We start from the raw sequence: 21,345 nt of genomic DNA, 5'->3' as shown, positions 1-21,345 counted from the left end.
GAATTCGATTCGAATATGTTTTCGAATTCGATTCGAATATGTTTTCGAATTCGTTCGTTTTTTTTCGGATTAGTTTAAATTCTTTACTTTTGTAATTCGGAAATTCGGATGCATCCGAATTTCCGAATAATGAAAAATTCGTCCGAATTTCGATTCGGAATGAAACGAAATGCACATGCCTAAGTCCCACTAATAATAATAAAAATAAATAAAATCTAATAACAATAGTAGGACTGCTAAAGCATTCCCACTAATTAAAATTAAAAATAAATAAAAACGAATAACAATAGTGGGACTGCTAAAGCATTCCCACTAATAAAAACTAGATAATGCATTTCCTGGGGAAAATGCGTAGGGATGCTGAATAACTGAAGTGCTAAAACGGCCCCATCAAAACTGCCCCCATCATACTGCCATCAAAACTGCCCCATCAGAATTGCCCCATCAAAATTGTCCCCATCAAAACTGCCCCATCATATTGCCACAATCAGAATTGCCCCATCAAAACTGCCCCATCATATTGCCACCATCAAAACTGCCCACATCATAGTGCCATCAAAACTGCCCCATCGGAATTGCCCCATCAAAATTGTCCCCATCAAAACTGTCCCATCATATTGCCACCATCAAAACTGCCCCATCAGAATTGCCCCATCAAATCTGCCCCATCATATTGCCCCCATCAAAACTGCCCCCATCAAAACTGCCCCATCAGAATTGCCCCATCAAAACTGCCCCATCAGAATTGCCCTATCAAAACTGCCCCATCATATTGCCACCATCAAAACTGCCCCATCAGAATTGTCCCATCAAAACTGCCCCATCATATTGCCACCATCAAAACTGCCCCATCAGAATTGCCCCATCAAAACTGCCCCATCATATTCCTCTATTATAAATCAGTACATGGTGTGTCTGTCCCCTCCCCCGGGCTCTGTAATCAGAGCTGAGATGCTCCAGTCACCTCCCACCCTGTGTATAACAGAAGCTTTGGTAACCTTGGCAACAAAAGCAACACAGTACACTCTGTTTAATGGCTAAAATTTCCTGACATGACCTCTAAACAAACAGCTTTTTCACAAAAACTGTAAAAGATATCAAAGTGAAAAGATATAGCCAGATAGCTGAATATTTTTTGAACATTTTAAGGTTTGTATGGCGTCTGTAGGTGAAAATATGAACAAGCTGAAACTTTTGGGAGCGGAAGAAGATGTTAAGGATCCGAAGCATGCTCCCATTGACTTCAATGTTAAAAAAAAGCGTTAAAAAGCTTAATATTTTAAAAAGTATAAATAGTAGAAAAAAAGTTGAAAAAGTCCCATCATCAGCTGAAAGAGACGAACATTTTAATGGTTGAATGGTTTTAATAGCTAAAAGTATGCAGAAGTTACGCAGAGCCAAAAAACATATGGAATAAAATTAAATAAAAATAAATAAAATTGAATAAAAATAGTGGGACTGCTAAAGCATTCCTACTAATAAATAAAATCGAATAACAATAGTGGGACTGCTAAAGCATTCCCACTAACTAGAAAATGCATTTCCTGGGGAAAATGCGTGGGAATGCTGAATAGCTAAATTGCTAAAACTGCCCCCATCATGCTGCCCTCAAAACTGCCCCATCAGAACTGCCCCATCAAAATTGTCCCCATCAAAACTGCCCCATCAAAACTGCCCCATCAAAACTGCCACCATCAAAACTGCCCCATCAGAATTGCCCCATCAAAACTGCCCCATCATATTGCCACCATCAAAACTGCCCCATCATACTGCCACCATCAAAACTGCTCACATCATAGTGCCATCAAAACTGCCCCATCAGAATTACCCCATCAAAATTGTCCCCATCAAAACTGTCCCATCATATTGCCACCATCAAAACTGCCCCATCAGAATTGTCCCATCAAAACTGCCCCATCATATTGCCACCATCAAAACTGCCCCATCAGAATTGCCCCATCAAAACTGCCCCATCATATTCCTCTATTATAAATCAGTACATGGTGTGTCTGTCCCCTCCCCCGGGCTCTGTAATCAGAGCTGAGATGCTCCAGTCACCTCCCACCCTGTGTATAACAGAAGCTTTGGTAACCATGGCAACAAAAGCAACACAGTACACTCTGTTTAATGGCTAAAATTTCCTGACATGACCTCTAAACAAACAGCTTTTTCACAAAAACTGTAAAAGATATCAAAGTGAAAAGATATAGCCAGATAGCTGAATATTTTTTGAACATTTTAAGGTTTGTATGGCGTCTGTAGGTGAAAATATGAACAAGCTGAAACTTTTGGGAGCGGAAGAAGATGTTAAGGATCTGAAGCATGCTCCCATTGACTTCAAAGTTAAAAAAAAGCGTTAAAAAGCTTAATATTTTAAAAAGTATAAATAGTAGAAAAAAAGTTGAAAAAGTCCCATCATCAGCTGAAAGAGAAGAACATTTTAATGGTTGAATGGTTTTAATAGCTAAAAGTATGCAGAAGTTACGCAGAGCCAAAAAACATATGGAATAAAATTAAATAAAAATAAATAAAATTGAATAACAATAGTGGGACTGCTAAAGCATTTCTACTAATAAATAAAATCGAATAACAATAGTGGGACTGCTAAAGCATTCCCACTAACTAGAAAATGCATTTCCTGGGGAAAATGCGTGGGAATGCTGAATAGCTAAATTGCTAAAACTGCCCCCATCATGCTGCCCTCAAAACTGCCCCATCAGAACTGCCCCATCAAAATTGTCCCCATCAAAACTGCCCCATCATATTGCCACCATCAAAACTGCCCCATCAGAATTGCCCCATCAAAACTGCCCCATCATATTGCCACCATCAAAACTGCCCCATCATACTGCCACCATCAAAACTGCTCACATCATAGTGCCATCAAAACTGCCCCATCAGAATTGCCCCATCAAAACTGCCCCATCATATTGCCACCATCAAAACTGCCCCATCATACTGCCACCATCAAAACTGCTCACATCATAGTGCCATCAAAACTGCCCCATCAGAATTGCCCCATCAAAATTGTCCCCATCAAAACTGTCCCATCATATTGCCACCATCAAAACTGCCCCATCAGAATTGCCCCATCAAAACTGCCCCATCAAAACTGCCCCATCAAAACTGCCTCATCATATTACCACCATCAAAACTGCCCCATCATACTGCCACCATCAAAACTGCTCACATCATAGTGCCATCAAAACTGCCCCATCAGAATTGCCCCATCAAAATTGTCCCCATCAAAACTGTCCCATCATATTGCCACCATCAAAACTGCCCCATCAGAATTGTCCCATCAAAACTGCCCCATCATATTGCCACCATCAAAACTGCCCCATCAGAATTGCCCCATCAAAACTGCCCCATCATATTCCTCTATTATAAATCAGTACATGGTGTGTCTGTCCCCTCCCCCGGGCTCTGTAATCAGAGCTGAGATGCTCCAGTCACCTCCCACCCTGTGTATAACAGAAGCTTTGGTAACCATGGCAACAAAAGCAACACAGTACACTCTGTTTAATGGCTAAAATTTCCTGACATGACCTCTAAACAAACAGCTTTTTCACAAAAACTGTAAAAGATATCAAAGTGAAAAGATATAGCCAGATAGCTGAATATTTTTTGAACATTTTAAGGTTTGTATGGCGTCTGTAGGTGAAAATATGAACAAGCTGAAACTTTTGGGAGCGGAAGAAGATGTTAAGGATCTGAAGCATGCTCCCATTGACTTCAATGTTAAAAAAAAGCAATACAAAGCTTAATATTTTAAAAAGTATAAATAGTAGAAAAAAAGTTGAAAAAGTCCCATCATCAGCTGAAAGAGAAGAACATTTTAATGGTTGAATGTTTTTAATAGCTAAAAGTATGCAGAAGTTATGCAGAGCCAAAAAACATATGGAATAAAATTAAATAAAAATAAATAAAATTGAATAACAATAGTGGGACTGCTAAAGCATTCCTACTAATAAATAAAATCGAATAACAATAGTGGGACTGCTAAAGCATTCCCACTAGGGATGAGCTTCGTGTTCGAGTCGAACCCATGTTCGACTCGAACATCGGCTGTTCGATCGTTCGCCGAATTGCGAACGTTATGGGCCGTTCGCGCTAAATTCGTGTGGCGCGTCACGGCCCATAATTCACTGCGGCATCGCAGTGCATTGCTGGCTGATGATTGGCCAAGCATGCACTATGACCCGCATGCTTGGCCAATCACAGCGCCGTCAGTAGAGAGAGCTGTAATTGGCCAAAGCCAGGGTGGCTTTGGCCAATTATGGCTCAGGGGATTTAGTACACACCCCACACTATATAAGGCCGCCTGCACGGCGGCCCTGTGTAGTGTGTGTTCCGGTGTGCTGAGAGATAGAGAGAGAGAGAGACAGTGTCATTTGATTTGAGTTAGATAGATTAGGCAGAACAGTCAGTCAGTTAGCTGCACTTACAGTGTATTGTGTATATATATGCATCCCAGGTGTTGCATATATATATATACACTGTATTCAGTTTAGCTAGATCCGTTCCTGTTATCTTCTATCTAGACTATTTACATTTAATGCAGTGCGTCCTGCTCACAGTGTTCAGCTAGATCCGTTCCTGCTATTTACATTTAGTGCAGTGCGTCCTGCTCACAGTGTTCAGCTAGATCCGTTCCTGTTATCTTCTAGACTATTTACATTTAGTGCAGTGCGTCCTGCTCACAGTGTTCAGCTAGATCCGTTCCTGCAATTTACAGTTAGTGCAGTGCGTCCTGCTCACAGTGTTCAGCTAGATCCGTTCCTGCTATTTACATTTAGTGCAGTGCGTCCTGCTCACAGTGTTCAGCTAGATCCGTTCCTGCTATTTACATTTAGTGCAGTGCGTCCTGCTCACAGTGTTCAGCTAGATCCGTTCCTGTTATTTACATTTAGTGCAGTGCGTCCTGCTCACAGTGTTCAGCTAGATCCGTTCCTGCTATTTACATTTAGTGCAGTGCGTCCTGCTCACAGTGTTCAGCTAGATCCGTTCCTGCTATTTACATTTAGTGCAGTGCGTCCTGCTCACAGTGTTCAGCTAGATCCGTTCCTGCTATTTACATTTAGTGCAGTGCGTCCTGCTCACAGTGTTCAGCTAGATCCGTTCCTGTTATCTTCTAGACTATTTACATTTAGTGCAGTGCGTCCTGCTCACAGTGTTCAGCTAGATCCGTTCCTGCAATTTACATTTAGTGCAGTGCGTCCTGCTCACAGTGTTCAGCTAGATCCGTTCCTGCTATTTACATTTAGTGCAGTGCGTCCTGCTCACAGTGTTCAGCTAGATCCGTTCCTGCTATTTACATTTAGTGCAGTGCGTCCTGCTCACAGTGTTCAGCTAGATCCCTTCCTGCTATTTACATTTAGTGCAGTGCGTCCTGCTCACAGTGTTCAGCTAGATCCGTTCCTGTTATCTTCTAGACTATTTACATTTAGTGCAGTGCGTCCTGCTCACAGTGTTCAGCTAGATCCGTTCCTGCAATTTACATTTAGTGCAGTGCGTCCTGCTCACAGTGTTCAGCTAGATCCGTTCCTGCTATTTACATTTAGTGCAGTGCGTCCTGCTCACAGTGTTCAGCTAGATCCATTCCTGCTATTTACATTTAGTGCAGTGCGTCCTGCTCACAGTGTTCAGCTAGATCCGTTCCTGTTATTTACATTTAGTGCAGTGCGTCCTGCTCACAGTGTTCAGCTAGATCCGTTCCTGCTATTTACATTTAGTGCAGTGCGTCCTGCTCACAGTGTTCAGCTAGATCCGTTCCTGCTATTTACATTTAGTGCAGTGCGTCCTGCTCACAGTGTTCAGCTAGATCCGTTCCTGTTATCTTCCTACTGACAGGCAGGCTTGTCTGGTTACAGTATATAAAGCTACCTGAAGAAAATTACAGGTGTTCTATTTGATCCTATTAGTACCACGGTCAGGCAGCTAGACTATTTACATTTAGTACAGTGCGTCCTGCTCACAGTGTTCAGCTAGATCCGTTCCTGTTATCTTCCTACTGACAGGCAGGCTTGTCTGGTTACAGTATATAAAGCTACCTGAAGAAAATTACAGGTGTTCTATTTGATCCTATTAGTACCACGGTCAGGCAGCTAGACTATTTACATTTAGTACAGTGCGTCCTGCTCACAGTGTACAGCTAGATCCGTTCCTGTTATCTTCCTACTGACAGGCAGGCTTGTCTGGTTACAGTATATAAAGCTACCTGAAGAAAATTACAGGTGTTCTATTTGATCCTATTAGTACCACGGTCAGGCAGCTAGACTATTTACATTTAGTACAGTGCGTCCTGCTCACAGTGTTCAGCTAGATCCGTTCCTGTTATCTTCCTACTGACAGGCAGGCTTGTCTGGTTACAGTATATAAAGCTACTTGAAGAAAATTACAGGTGTTCTATCCCAGCTTAGTGCAGCTACAGGCCATTAGTATGTCTGGAAGGCCAAGAAGGAGAGGCAGACAGTCACAAGCCAATAAGAGAGGGCAAGCAGGCTCTGTGTCTAGTGCTGGTCGTGGAGACGGTGCATCCTCATCAGCACGTGGCCATGGGACACGCTTGGCCTTTTTTTCGGCAGCTGGCCGTGTTGAGCCGCAACATGCGGAAGACTTGGTCGAGTGGATGACCAAGCCGTCCTCATCCTCCTCATCCTCTCTCACCCATGCCCAGGGTGCTTTGTCTGGCAAAGCAGCGGCCTCTTCCCTCAGCTCAATGTCATCAGTGACTCCTTCCCTAGCTCCACCATGTCCTCATGAGGATTCCCTCGAACTGTTTGACCACAGTGTTGGGTACATGCTCCAGGAGGATGCCCAGCGTTTGGAAGGCTCTGATGACGATACTGAGCTCGATGAAGGCAGTAACATGAGCACGGACAGAGGGGGTGCCCAAGAAGGATAGCAATCTGGCAGTCATGCTCCCCCTGCTGCAGCATACTGCCAGGTTTGCTCCAGTGATGAGGAGGGAGGGGATGATGAGGTCACTGACTCAACGTGGGTGCCTGATAGGAGAGAGGAGGAGGAGGAGCAGGAGGAGGAGGAGGAGGAGGAGGAGGCGGCGGCACATCACCAACGAGGCAGGATGCCCTCCAGGGGCCAGCCTAAGGGCAGCACATTGACTGCATCACACCCCAAAGCTCCACATGTGCAGGGCGCTGCAGTCTCTGCGCGTTATTCAAAAAGTTCTTTGGTGTGGGCCTTTTTTGAGACGAGTGCATCAGATCGCACCGCTGCTATTTGCAACATATGTCTCAAGCGTATCTCGCGTGGCCAAAACATCTCCCGCTTGGGTACCACATGCTTGACCAGACATATGTTGACCTGCCATGCAGTTCGTTGGCAAGCGTATCTAAAAGACCCACACCAAAGAACAAAGAGGATCTCTCCTTGCTCCTCATCAGCTGAGATTTCCAACCCCACTAGACCTTCAGTCCTCTCTGAGACCTGCAGTGAGAGGAATGAAGGTGTAGAATTAGGTGTGTCACAGCCAAGTACTTGTGGGCAATCTGCTTTTGGTACACCGACGTCAGATTGTACCAGGCAAATTTCCCTGCCCCAGCTGCTGCACCGCCGAAAGAAGTTTGCTCCCAGCCATCCACATGCCCAGCGGTTGAATGCTAGCTTGGCAAAATTGCTAGCACTTCAACTGCTGCCTTTTCAGTTGGTAGACTCTGCCCCCTTCCGTGAGTTTGTGGAATGTGCGGTTCCTCAGTGGCAGGTACCCAAACGCCACTTTTTCTCACGGAAGGCGATTCCGGCTCTCTACCGGCATGTGGAAGGCAATGTCCATGCCTCGCTGGACAGGGCGGTCAGCGGTAAGGTGCATATTACCGCTGACTCATGGTCCAGCAGGCATGGACAGGGACGTTACCTAAGTTTCACGGCGCATTGGGTGACTCTGCTGGCAGCTGGGAAGGATGCAGGACAAGGTGCAGTAGTGTTGGAGGTTGTTCCGCCACCACGCCTCCAAAATGCTGATTGTGACACACCTCTCTCCTCCACCCCCTCCTCTTCTTCTTCCTCTATGGCCTCTTCCTCGGAACCAGCGGTGCTCCGTAGGCGTTCAAGGGGCTACGCAAGTACGCAGGCCAAAAGATGCCATGCGGTGCTTGAGCTGGTGTGCTTGGGGGACAGGAGCCACACTGGGGCAGAGGTTTTGTCAGCTCTGCAGGGGCAGGTTCAGAGGTGGTTGACGCCACGCCAACTTAAGGCAGGAATGGTGGTTTGCGACAATGGCACCAACCTCCTCTCTGCCCTCCGACAGGGACAAATGACCCATGTGCCCTGTTTGGCTCACGTCCTTAACTTGGTGGTGCAGCGGTTCTTGGGCAGGTACCCGGGCTTACAGGATGTCCTGAGGCAGGCCAGGAAAGTCTGTGTGCATTTCCGCCGGTCATATAATGCCAGTGCTCGGCTGACGGACCTCCAAAAGGAGTTTAACCTGCCCAAGAACCGCCTAATCTGTGACATGCCCACCAGGTGGAACTCAACGTTGGCCATGCTGCAGCGGCTGCACACGCAGCAGAGGGCCATCAATGAGTACCTGTGCGACTATGGCACCAGGACAGGGTCAGGGGAGCTTGGTTTTTTTTCCCCACGCCAGTGGGCCATGATCAGGGATGCATGCACTGTCCTGTCACCATTCGAGGAGGCCACGAGGATGGTGAGCAGTGACAGTGCATGCATCAGTGACACTGTCCCCCTTGTCCACCTGTTGGAGCACACGCTGCGTGGAATAATGGACAGGGCACTTGAGGCAGAACAGAGGCAGGAAGAGGAGGACTTCCTTAGCTCTCAAGGCCCCCTTTATCCAGACAGTGTTCCTGCGTGCCCGCCGATCACACAGGAAGAGGACGAGGAGGAAGAGGAGGAGGAGGAAGATTGTGTCAGTATGGAGGTGGAGCCTGGCACTCAGCATCAGCAGCAGTCTTTAAGGGATCAGTCCCAAGAAACACATGGACTTGTACGTGGCTGGGAGGAGGTGGCTGCGGACCATGTCGTTCTTAGTGACCCAGAGGACTCCGGACCGAATGCCTCAGCAAACCTACGCTGCATGGCCTCCCTGATCCTGCAAAGCCTGCGTAAGGATCCTCGTATTCGTGGTATCAAGGAGAAGGACCAATACTGGCTGGCAACCCTCCTTGATCCACGTTACAAGGGTAAGGTTGCGGACCTTATCTTGCCATCGCAGAGGGAGCAGAGGATGAAACATCTTCGGGAGGCCTTGCAGAAAGGTCTGTGCAACGCGTTCCCAGAGACTGGGAGGTTACAAACTCCTGTTTCTGGACAACGTGTTGCTGAGGCTTCGGTCAGTCAAAGAAGGAGCGGTGGAGAAGGTGGCCGTCTGACCGATGCGTTCAGACAATTTTTTGGTCCGCAGCCCCAAGGTATGATCGGTTCCAGCAACCATCGCCAGCGTCTGTTTTATATGGTGCAGGAATACCTAGGGGCAAGATCAGACTTGGACACCTTTCCCACCGAAAATCCTCTGGGTTACTGGGTCTTGAGGATGGATCACTGGCCAGAGCTTGCACAGTATGCAATTGAGCTACTGGCCTGTCCTGCATCCAGCGTTCTTTCGGAACGCACATTCAGTGCTGCTGGAGGCGTGGTAACCGATCACAGGGTGCGTCTGTCCACCGACTCGGTCGATCGGCTGACCTTCATAAAAATGAATGAGTCTTGGATCACCACCAGCTACCAAGCACCTGATGCTGATGTAACCGACTAATTTTTTTTGAAATCTCAGATCCCTTCAAAGACTGCCTATGCTGATGCTGAGTGACTATCCCTGAGTAATTATCCTCTTCCTCCTCAATCATCACGCTGATAGCTTGTAAGAACATTTTTGGTTCTGGGCGCCACCACCAGTGCCTAAGGCCCAATTTTTCAGCCCCTGTTTAACAGGGGCGTGTAATTACAATTTTTGATGTAATACTTTGCAGCAGGGCTCGTTCCTGCATTCCAACTAGAGTGTCTGTGAGGGGTTGCAGTGTTGTGGCACCAGCACCAGTGCCTAAGGCCCAATTTTTCTGCCCCTGTCTAACAGGGGCGTGTAATTACAATTTTTGATGCAATACTTTGCAGCAGGGCTCGTTCCTGCGTTCCAACTAGAGTGTCTGTGAGGGGTTGCAGTGTTGTGGCACCAGCACCAGTGCCTAAGGCCCAATTTTTCTGCCCCTGTCTAACAGGGGCGTGTAATTACAATTTTTGAAGCAATACTTTGCAGCAGGGCTCGTTCCTGCGTTCCAACTAGAGTGTCTGTGAGGGGTTGCAGTGTTGTGGCACCAGCACCAGTGCCTAAGGCCCAATTTTTCTGCCCCTGTCTAACAGGGGCGTGTAATTACAATTTTTGAAGCAATACTTTGCAGCAGGGCTCATTCCTGCGTTCCAACTAGAGTGTCTGTGAGGGGTTGCAGTGTTGTGGCACCAGCACCAGTGCCTAAGGCCTAATTTTTCAGCTCCTGTTCAACAGGGGCATGTAATTACAATTCTTGATCTAATATTTCACAGCAGGGCCCTGTGAGGGCTTACAGTGTTGTGGCCACAGCAATACCTAAGGCCCAAATTTCTGCTGAGTATATAGGGCAGGACCCTACTTTCAAACATCTAACTTACAAATGACTCCTACTTGCAAACGGAAGGAGACAACAGGAAGTGAGATGAAATCTACCCCTAGGAAGGGAAATTCTCTCCTGTAAGAGTTAATATGGGAAAACAATTTCTCCTTTCCACTGATGCTTTCCAATCCTTGTTCCACAAAAAAACCCAAATTTTCAAAAAACATTTTTCATTGGGACAAAAAAGTGAGGTGAAATCTTCTGAAGAGGAGGAAAGACAGCAAAACAAATGTCACAGGGGTGATAACCCTTCCCTATGTTTTCCAAAAAGCTTAGAAAAGATTTTTTGGCTGGAGCTAAACACGTTAAAAATGTTCAAAATTACAAACAGATTCTACTTAACAACAAACCTACAGTCCCTGTCTTGTTTGCACTGCTGTTCAGAGTATATAGGGCCTGGTGGCCCCACACCTTTCCTTATTTTAATTTGGGTGCGGGGTTCCCCTTAATATCCATACAAGACCCAAAGGGCCTGGTAATGGACTGGGGGGTACCCATGCCGTTTGTCTCACTGATTTTCATCCATATTGCCATGACCCGACATGACATTAAACCCGCAAGCAGTTTTAAATGAGATTTTTTCCTTTAAAAATGACATTTGGTGCAGGGACTGTTCTAAACATGGGAAACACGCGTCACTTTACAGGCATACTATAGACACCCCCCAGGTACGATATTTAAAGGAATATTTCACTTTTTTTTTTTACTTTAAGCATCATTAAAATCACTGCTCCCGAAAAAACGGCCGTTTTTAAAAGTTTTTTTTGCATTGATACATGTCCCCTGGGGTAGGACCCGGGTCCCCAAACCCTTTTTAGGACAATACCATGCAAATTAGCCTTTAAAATGAGCACTTTTGATTTCGAACGTTCGAGTCCCATAGACGTCAATGGGGTTCTAACGTTCGTGCGAACTTTCGGTCCGTTCGCGGGTTCTGGTGCGAACCGAACCGGGGGGTGTTCGGCTCATCCCTAATTCCCACTAACTAGAAAATGCATTTCCTGGGGAAAATGCGTGGGAATGCTGAATAGCTAAATTGCTAAAACTGCCCCCATCATGCTGCCCTCAAAACTGCCCCATCAGAACTGCCCCATCAAAATTGTCCCCATCAAAACTGCCCCATCATATTGCCACCATCAAAACTGCCCCATCAGAATTGCCCCATCAAAACTGCCCCATCATATTGCCACCATCAAAACTGCCCCATCATACTGCCACCATCAAAACTGCTCACATCATAGTGCCATCAAAACTGCCCCATCAGAATTGCCCCATCAAAACTGCCCCATCATATTGCCACCATCAAAACTGCCCCATCATACTGCCACCATCAAAACTGCTCACATCATAGTGCCATCAAAACTGCCCCATCAGAATTGCCCCATCAAAATTGTCCCCATCAAAACTGTCCCATCATATTGCCACCATCAAAACTGCCCCATCAGAATTGCCCCATCAAAACTGACCCATCATATTGCCACCATCAAAACTGCCCCATCAAAACTGCCCCATCAAATTGCCCCATCAAAACTGCCCCATCAGAATTGCCCTCTCAAAACTTCCCCATCATATTGCCACCATCAAAACTGCCCCATCAGAATTGTCCCATCAAAACTGCCCCATCATATTGCCACCATCTAAACTGCCCCATCAGAATTGCCCCATCAAAACTGCCCCATCATATTCCTCTATTATAAATCAGTACATGGTGTGTCTGTCCCCTCCCCCGGGCTCTGTAATCAGAGCTGAGATGCTCCAGTCACCTCCCCCCTGTGTATAACAGAAGCTTTGGTAACCATGGCAACAAAAGCAACACAGTACACTCTGTTTAATGGCTAAAATTTTCTGAAATGACCACTAAACAAACAGCTTTTTCACAAAAACTGTAAAAGAAATCAAACTGAAAAGATATAGCCAGATAGCTGAATATTTTGCGAACATTTTAAAGTTTGTTTGGCGTCTGTAGGTGAAAGTATGAAGGAGCTGAAACTTTTGGGAGCGGAAGATTTCAAGGATCTGAAGCATGCTCTTATTGACTTCAAAGTTTAAAAAAAAGTGTTAAAAAGCTTAATATTTTAAAAAGTATAAATAGTAGAAAAAAAGTTGAAAAATTCCCATCCATCATCAGCTGAAAGAGACTAACATTTTAATATTTGAATGGTTTTGATAGCTGAAAGTATGCAGAAGTTACGCAGAGCCAAAAAACGTACAGAATAATAAATAATGAATAAAATTAAAAATAAATAAAAAAACGAATAACAATAGTGGTACTGCAAAAGCATTCCCACTAATAAAAATAAAAATAAATAAAATCGAATAACAATAGTGGGACTGCTAAAGCATTCCCACTAATTAAAATTAAAAATAAATAAAAACGAATAACAATAGTGGGACTGCTAAAGCAGTCCCACTAATAAAAACTAGAAAATGCATTTCCTGGGGAAAATGCGTAGGAATGCTGAATAGCTCAATTGCTAAAATGGCCCCCCTCAAAACTGCCCCCATCATACTGCCATCAAAACTGCCCCAACAGAATTGCCCCATCAAAATTGTCCCCATCAAAACTGCCCCATCATATTGCCACAATCAGAATTGCCCCATCAAAACTGCCCCATCATATTGCCACCATCAAAACTGCCCCATCATATTGCCACCATCAAAACTGCCCCCATCATAGTGCCATCAAAACTGCTCCATCAGAATTGCCCCATCAAAATTGTCCCCATCAAAACTGCCCCATCAGAGTTGCCCCATCAAAACTGCCCCATCATATTGCCACCATCAAAACTGCCCCATCATATTGCCACCATCAAAACTGCCCCATCAAAACTGCCCCATCAGAATTGCCCCATCAAAACTGCCCCATCATATTGCCACCATCAAAACTGCCCCATCATATTGCCACCATCAAAACTGCCCCATCAAAACTGCTCCATCATATTCCTCTATTATAAATCAGTACATGGTGTGTCTGTCCCCTCCCCCGGGCTCTGTAATCAGAGCTGAGATGCTCCAGCCACCTCCCCCCCATCTATAACAGAAGCTTTGGTAACCATGGCAACAAAAGCAACACAGTACACTCTGTTTAATGGCTAAAATTTCCTGAAATGACCTCTAAACAAACAGCTTTTTCACAAAAACTGAAAAAGATATCAAACTGAAAAGATATAGCCAGATAGCTGAATATTTTGTGAAAATTTTAAGGTTTGTATGGCGTCTGTAGGTGAAAGTATGAAGGAGCTGAAACTTTTGGGAGCGGAAGAAGATTTTAAGGATCTGAAGCATGCTCCCATTGACTTCAATGTTAAAAAAAGCGTTAAAAAGCTTAATATTTTAAAAAGTATAAATAGTAGAAAAAAAGTTGAAAAAGTCCCATCATCAGCTGAAAGGGACAAACATTTTAATAGTTGAATGGTTTTAATAGCTAAAAGTATGCAGAAGTTATGCAGAGCCAAAAAACGTACAGAATAATAAATAATAAATAACATTAAAAATAAATAAAAAAATGAATAACAATAGAGGGACTGCTAAAGCATTCCCACTAATAAAAATAAAATAAATAAAATCGAATAACAATAGTGGGACTGCTAAAGCAGTCCCACTAATAAAAACTAGAAAATGCATTTCCTGGGGAAAATGCGTGGGAATGCTGAATAGCTGACTTGCTAAAACGGCCCCCATCAAAACTGCCCCCATCATACTGCCATCAAAACTGCCCCATCAGAATTGCCCCATCATAACTGCCCCATCATATTGGCACAATCAGAATTGCCCCATCAAAACTGCCCCATCATACTGCCACCATCAAAACTGGCCACATCATAGTGCCATCAAAACTGCCCCATCAGAATTGCCCCATCAAAATTGTCCCCATCAAAACTGTCCCATCATATTGCCACCATCAAAACTGCCCCATCATTTTGCCACCATAAAAACTGCTCCCATCAAAACTGCCCCATCAGAATTGCCCCATCAAAACTGTCCCATCAGAATTGCCCTAATCAAAACTGCCCCATCATATTGCCACCATCAAAACTGCCCCATCAGAATTGTCCCATCAAAACTGCCCCATCATATTGCCACCATCAAAACTGCCCCATCATATTCCTCTATTATAAATCAGTACATGGTGTGTCTGTCACCTCCCCCGGGCTCTGTAATCAGAGCTGAGATGCTCCAGCCACCTCCCCCCTATGTATAACAGAAGCTTTGGTAACCATGGCAACAAAAGCAAAACAGTACACTCTGTTTAATGGCTAACATTTCCTGACATGACCTCTAAACAAACAGCTTTTTCACAAAATCTGTAAAAGATATCAAAGTGAAAAGATATAGCCAGATAGCTGAATATTTTTTGAACATTTTAAAGTTTGTATGGCATCTGTAGGTGAAAATATGAAGGAGCTGAAACTTTTGGGAGCGGAAGAAGATGTTAAGGATCTGAAGCATGCTCCCATTGACTTCAATTTTAAAAAAAGCGCTAAAAAGCTTAATATTTTAAAAAGTATAAATAGTAGAAAAAAAGTTGAAAAAGTCCCATCATCAGCTGAAAGAGGCGAACATTTTAATAGTTGAATGGTTTTAGTAGCTAAAAGTATGCAGAAGTTACACAGAGCCAAAAAACGTACGGAATAAAATTAAATAACAATAAATAAAATCCAATAACAATAGTGGGACTGCTAAAGCATTCCCACTAACTAGAAAATGCATTTCCTGGGGAAAATGCGTGGGAAGGCTGAATAGCTAAATTGCTAAAACTGCCCCCATCATACTGCCCTCAAAACTGCCCCATCAGAATTGCCCCACCAAAATGTTCCCCTTCAAAACTTCCCCATCATATTGCCACCAACAAAACTGCCCCATCAGAACTGCCATATCGGAACTTTCCCATCATATTGCCACCATCAAAACTGCCCCATCAGAATTGCCCCATCAAAACTGCCCCATCATATTGCCACCATCAAAACTGCCCCATCAAAACTACCCCCATCAAAACTGCCCCATCATATTGCCACCATAAAAACTGCTCCATTAAAATTGTCCCATCAAAACTGCCCGATCATATTGCCACCATCAAAACTGCCCCATCATAATTGCCCCATCAAAACTGCCCCATCACATTGCCACCATCAAAACTGCCCCATCAGAATTGCCCCATCAAAACTTCCCCATCAGAATTGCCCCATCAAAACTGCCCCATCATATTCCTCTATTATAAATCAGTACATGGTGTGTCTGTCCCCTCCCCCGGGCTCTGTAATCAGAGCTGAGATGCTCCAGCCACCTCCCCCTGTGTATAACAGAAGCTTTGGTAACCACGGCAACAAAAGCAACACATTACACTCTGTTTAAGCGATATAATTTACTGAAATGACCTCTAAACAAACAGCTTTTTCACAAAAACTGTGAAAGATATCAAACCAAAAGATATAGCCAGATAGCTGAATATTTTGTGAACATTTTAAAGTTTGTTTGGTGTGTGTAGGTGAAAGTTTGAAGGAGCTGAAACTTTTGGGAGCGGAAAAAGATTTTAAGGATTTCAAGCATTGACTTCAATGTTAAAAAAAGTGTTAAAAAGCTTAATATTTTAAAAAGTATAAATAGTAGAATAAAAGTTGAAAAAGTCCCATCTATCATCAGCTGAAAGAGACTAACATTTTAATAGTTGAATGGTTTTGATAGCTGAAAGTATGCAGAAGTTACGCAGAGCCAAAAAACGTACGGAATAATAAATAATGAATAAAATTAATAATAAATAAAAAAACGAATAACAATAGTGGGACTGCTAAAGCAGTCCCACTAATTTAATTAAAAATAAATAAAAAGGAATAACAATAGTGGGACTGCTAAAGCAGTCCCACTAATAAAAACTAGAAAATGCATTTCCTGGGGAAAATGCATGGGAATGCTGATTAGCTGAATTGCTAAAACGGCCCCCATCAAAACTGCCCCCATCATACTGCCATCAAAACTGCCCCATCAGAATTGCCCCATCAAAATTGTCCCCATCAAAACTGCCCCATCATATTGCCACAATCAGAATTGCCCCATCAAAACTGCCCCATCATATTGCCACCATCAAAACTGCCCCATCATATTGCCACCATCAAAACTGCCCACATCATAGTGCCATCAAAACTGCCCCATCAGAGTTGCCCCATCAAAATTGACCCCATCAAAACTGTCCCATCATATTGCCACCATCAAAACTGCCCCATCATATTGCCCCCATCAAAACTGCCCCATCAGAATTGCCCCATCAAATCTGCCCCATCAGAATTGCCCTATCAAAACTGCCCCATCATATTGCCACCATCAAAACTGCCCCATCAGAATTGTCCCATCAAAACTGCCCCATCATATTGGCACCATCAAAACTGCCCCATCAGAATTGCCCCATCAAAACTGCCCCATCATATTCCTCTATTATAGATCAGTACATGGTGTGTCTGTCCCCTCCCCCGGGCTCTGTAATCAGAGCTGAGATGCTCCAGCCACCTCCCCCTGTGTATAACAGAAGCTTTGGTAACCATGGCAACAAAAGCAACACAATACACTCTATTTAATGGCTAAAATTTCCTGAAAGGACCTCTAAACAAACAGCTTTTTCACAAAAACTGTAAAAGATATCAAACTGAAAAGATATAGCCAAATAGCTGAATATTTTGTGAACATTTTAAGGTTTGTTTGGCGTCTGTAGGTGAAAGTATGAAGGAGCTGAAACTTTTGGGAGCGGAAGAAGATGTTAAGGATCTGAAGCATGCTCCTATTGACTTCAATGTTAAAAAAAAGCACTAAAAAGCTTAATATTTTAAAAAGTATAAATAGTAGAAAAAAAGTTGAAAAAGTCCCATCATCAGCTGAAAGAGGCGAACATTTTAATAGTTGAATGGTTTTAATAGCTAAAAGTATGCAGAAGTTACGCAGAGCCAAAAAACGTACGGAATAAAATTAAATAAAAATAAATAAAATCGAATAACAATAGTGGGACTGCTAAAGCAGTCCCACTAACTAGAAAATGCATTTCCTCGGGAAAATGCGTGGGAAGGCTGAATAGCTAAATTGCTAAAACTGCCCCATCATACTGCCCTCAAAACTGCCCCATCAGAATTGCCCCATCAAAATGTTCCCCTTCAAAACTGTCCCATCATATTGCCACCAACAAAACTGCCCCATCAGAACTGCCATATCAGAACTGTCCCATCATATTGCCACCATCAAAACTGCCCCATCAGAATTGCCCCATCAAAACTGCCCCATCATATTGCCACCATCAAAACTGCCCTATGAAAACTACCCCCATCAAAACTGCCCCATCATATTGCCACCATAAAAACTGCTCCATTAAAATTGTCCCCATCAAAACTGCCCCATCATATTGCCACCATCAAAACTGCCCCATCAGAATTGCCCCATCAAAACTGGCCCATCATATTGCCACCATCAAAACTGCTCCATCAGAATTGCCCCTTCAAAACTGCCCCATCAGAATTGCCCCATCAAAACCGCCCCATCATATTCCTCTATTATAAATCAGAACATGGTGAGTCTGTCCCCTCCCCCAGGCTCTGTAATCAGAGCTGAGATGCTCCAGCCACCTCCCCCCTGTGTATAACAGAAGCTTTGGTAACCACGGCAACAAAAGCAACACATTACACTCTGTTTAAGCGATATAATTTACTGAAATGACCTCTAAACAAACAGCTTTTTCACAAAAACTGTAAAAGATATCAAACCAAAAGATATAGCCAGATAGCTGAATATTTTGTGAACATTTTAAAGTTTGTTTGGTGTCTGTAGGTGAAAGTATGAAGGAGCTGAAACTTTTGGGAGCGGAAGAAGATTTTAAGTATTTCAAGCACTGACTTCAATGTTTTAAAAAAATGTTAAAAAGCTTAATATTTTAAAAAGTATTAATAGTAGAAAAAAAGTTGAAAAAGTCCCATCATCAGCTGAAAGAGACGAATATTTTAATAGTTGAATGGTTTTAATAGCTGAAAGTATGCAGAATTTACGCAGAGCCAAAAAACGTACGGAATAGTAAAGTAGAAAATGCATTTCCTGGGGAAAATGCGTGGGAATGCTGAATTTCTGAATTGCTAAAACGGCCACCATCAAAACTGCCCCATCATACTGCCATCAAAACTGCCCCATCAGAATTGCCCCATCAAAATTGTCCCCATCAAAACTGCCCCATGATATTGCCACCATCAAAACTGCCCCATTAGAATTGTCCCATCAAAACTGCCCCATCAGAATTGCCCCATCAAAACTGCCCCATCATATTGCCAACATCAAAACTGCCCCCATCAAAACTGCCCCATCAGAATTGCCCCATAAAAACTGCCCCATCAGAATTGCCCTATCAAAACTTCCCCATCATATTGCCACCATCAAAACTGCCCCATCAGAATTGTCCCTTCAAAACTGCCCCATCATATTGCCACCATCAAAACTGTCTCATCAGAATTGCCACCATCAAAACTGCCCCATCAGAATTGCCCCATCAAAACTGCCCCATCATATTCCTCTATTATAAATCAGTACATGGTGTGTCTGTCCCCTCCCCCGGGCTCTGTAATCAGAGCTGAGATGCTCCAGCCACCTCCCCCCTGTGTATAACAGAAGCTTTGGTAACCATGGCAACAAAAGCAACACAGTACACTGTTTAATGGCAAAAATTTCCTGAAATGACCACTAAACAAAAAGCTTTTTCACAAAAACTGTGAAAGATATCAAACTGAAAAGATATAGCCAGATAGCTGAATATTTTGTGAACATTTTAAAGTTTGTTTGGCGTCTGTAGGTGAAAGTATGAAGGAGCTGAAACTTTTGGTAGTGGAAGATGATTTTAAGGATTTCAAGCATGCACCCATTGACTTCAATGTTAAAAAAAGTGTTAAAAAGCTTAATATTTTAAAAAGTATAAATAGTAGAAAAAAATTTGAAAAAGTCCCATCATCAGCTAAAAGAGACGAACATTTTAATAGTTGAATGGTTTTAATAGGTGAAAGTATGCAGATGTTACGCAGAGCCAAAAAACTTGTGGAATAATAAAGTTAAGATTAAAACTAGAAAATGCATTTCCTGGGGAAAATGGGTGGGAATGCTAAATAGCTGAATTGCTAAAATGGCCCCCAGCAAAACTGCCCCATCATATTGCCATCAAAACTGCCCCATCAGAATTGCCCCATCAAAATTGCCCCAACAAAACTGCCCCATCATATTGCCACCATCAAAACTGCCCCATCAGAATTGCACCATCAAAAATGGCCCATCATATTGCCACCATCAAAACTGCCCCATCAAAATTGCCCCATCAAAACTGCCCCATCAGAATTGCTCCATTAAACTGCCCCATCATATTGCCACCATCAAAACTGCCCCATCATATTGCCACCATCAAAACTGCCCCCATCATATTGCCATCAAAACTGCCTCATCAGAATTGCCGCATCAAAATTGTCCCCATCAAAACTGCCCCATCATATTGCCACCATCAAAACTGCCCCATCAGAATTGCCACATCAAACCACATCAAAACTGCCCCATCATATTCCTCTATTATAAATCAGTACATGGTGTGTCTGTCCCCTCCCCCGGGCTCTGTAATCAGAGCTGAGATGCTCCAGCCAGCTCCCCTCTGTGTATAACAGAAGCTTTGGTAACCACGGCAACAAAAGCAACACAGTACACTCTATTTAATCGCTAAAATTTCCTGAAATGACCACTAAACAAACAGCTTTTTCACAAAAACTGTAAAAGATATCAAACTGAAAAGATATAGCCAGATAGCTGAATATTTTGCGAACATTTTAAAGTTTGTTTGGCGTCTGTAGGTGAAAGTATGAAGGAGCTGAAACTTTTGGGAGCGGAAGAAGATTTTAAGGATCTGAAGCATGCTCCCATTGACTTCAATCAATGTTAAAAAAAGTGTTAAAAAGCTTAATATTTTAAAAAGTATAAATAGTAGAAAAAACTTTGAAAAAGTCCCATCATCAGCTGAAAGAGATGAACATTTTAATAGTTGAATGTTATAAATAGTAGAAAAAAAGTTGAAAAAGTCCCATCATCAGCTGAAAGAGACGAACATTTTAATAGTTTCTTACCAGCCTGTCAACCGCTGTACACAATTTTGGCAATACCGACCTGACTGAGCTTCCGCACATGCATGGAAATGACATCACCTCAGCCTGGCCAATTAAAATGGGCGGGGATCGGTACTCAGAAGCCACCTGGCAAGAGTTGGCAGGGGTCAGCGGAGAGCTCCTAGACAGCACAGTGCTGTCTAGTTCTGCTTTAACAAGTGAACATGGAAAAAACGGAATTTACTAAATTACAGACAAAATGTGTGGGGTTAGAATCACAGTTTAGATTCACAGCCCCCCCCCTTTTGTTTTGTTTTTATAGAAATGCATACCCACACCAACATCGCAATTGTTCCAGCACAATACAGCTGGGATAAGGGCAGGTATTTTCATTGCAAGATGGTTTCAATGGTCTGGACCTGCCAACCAGGTATTACCAAGCCATATATTTCAATGCCATAAATTCCAATCTGAGACAGATCTCAAGCCTGAATTAATAGTTTGCTTTACTCTTCAGATCATGATGTTTTTTTTTCCCACTTAAAATGTTTTAAAAAATGGTTTTTAATAAAGAAATAAATGAATGAATGAATGAATGAATGACTTGTATAGCGCTGCAATGCGAACTGAAT

This window comes from Aquarana catesbeiana, linkage group LG07, assembly GCF_042186555.1.
Source record: "Aquarana catesbeiana isolate 2022-GZ linkage group LG07, ASM4218655v1, whole genome shotgun sequence".
Lineage (NCBI taxonomy): Eukaryota > Metazoa > Chordata > Amphibia > Anura > Ranidae > Aquarana > Aquarana catesbeiana.
The sequence above is the reverse complement of the archived record's forward strand: the minus strand, read 5'-3'. Positions refer to the sequence as shown.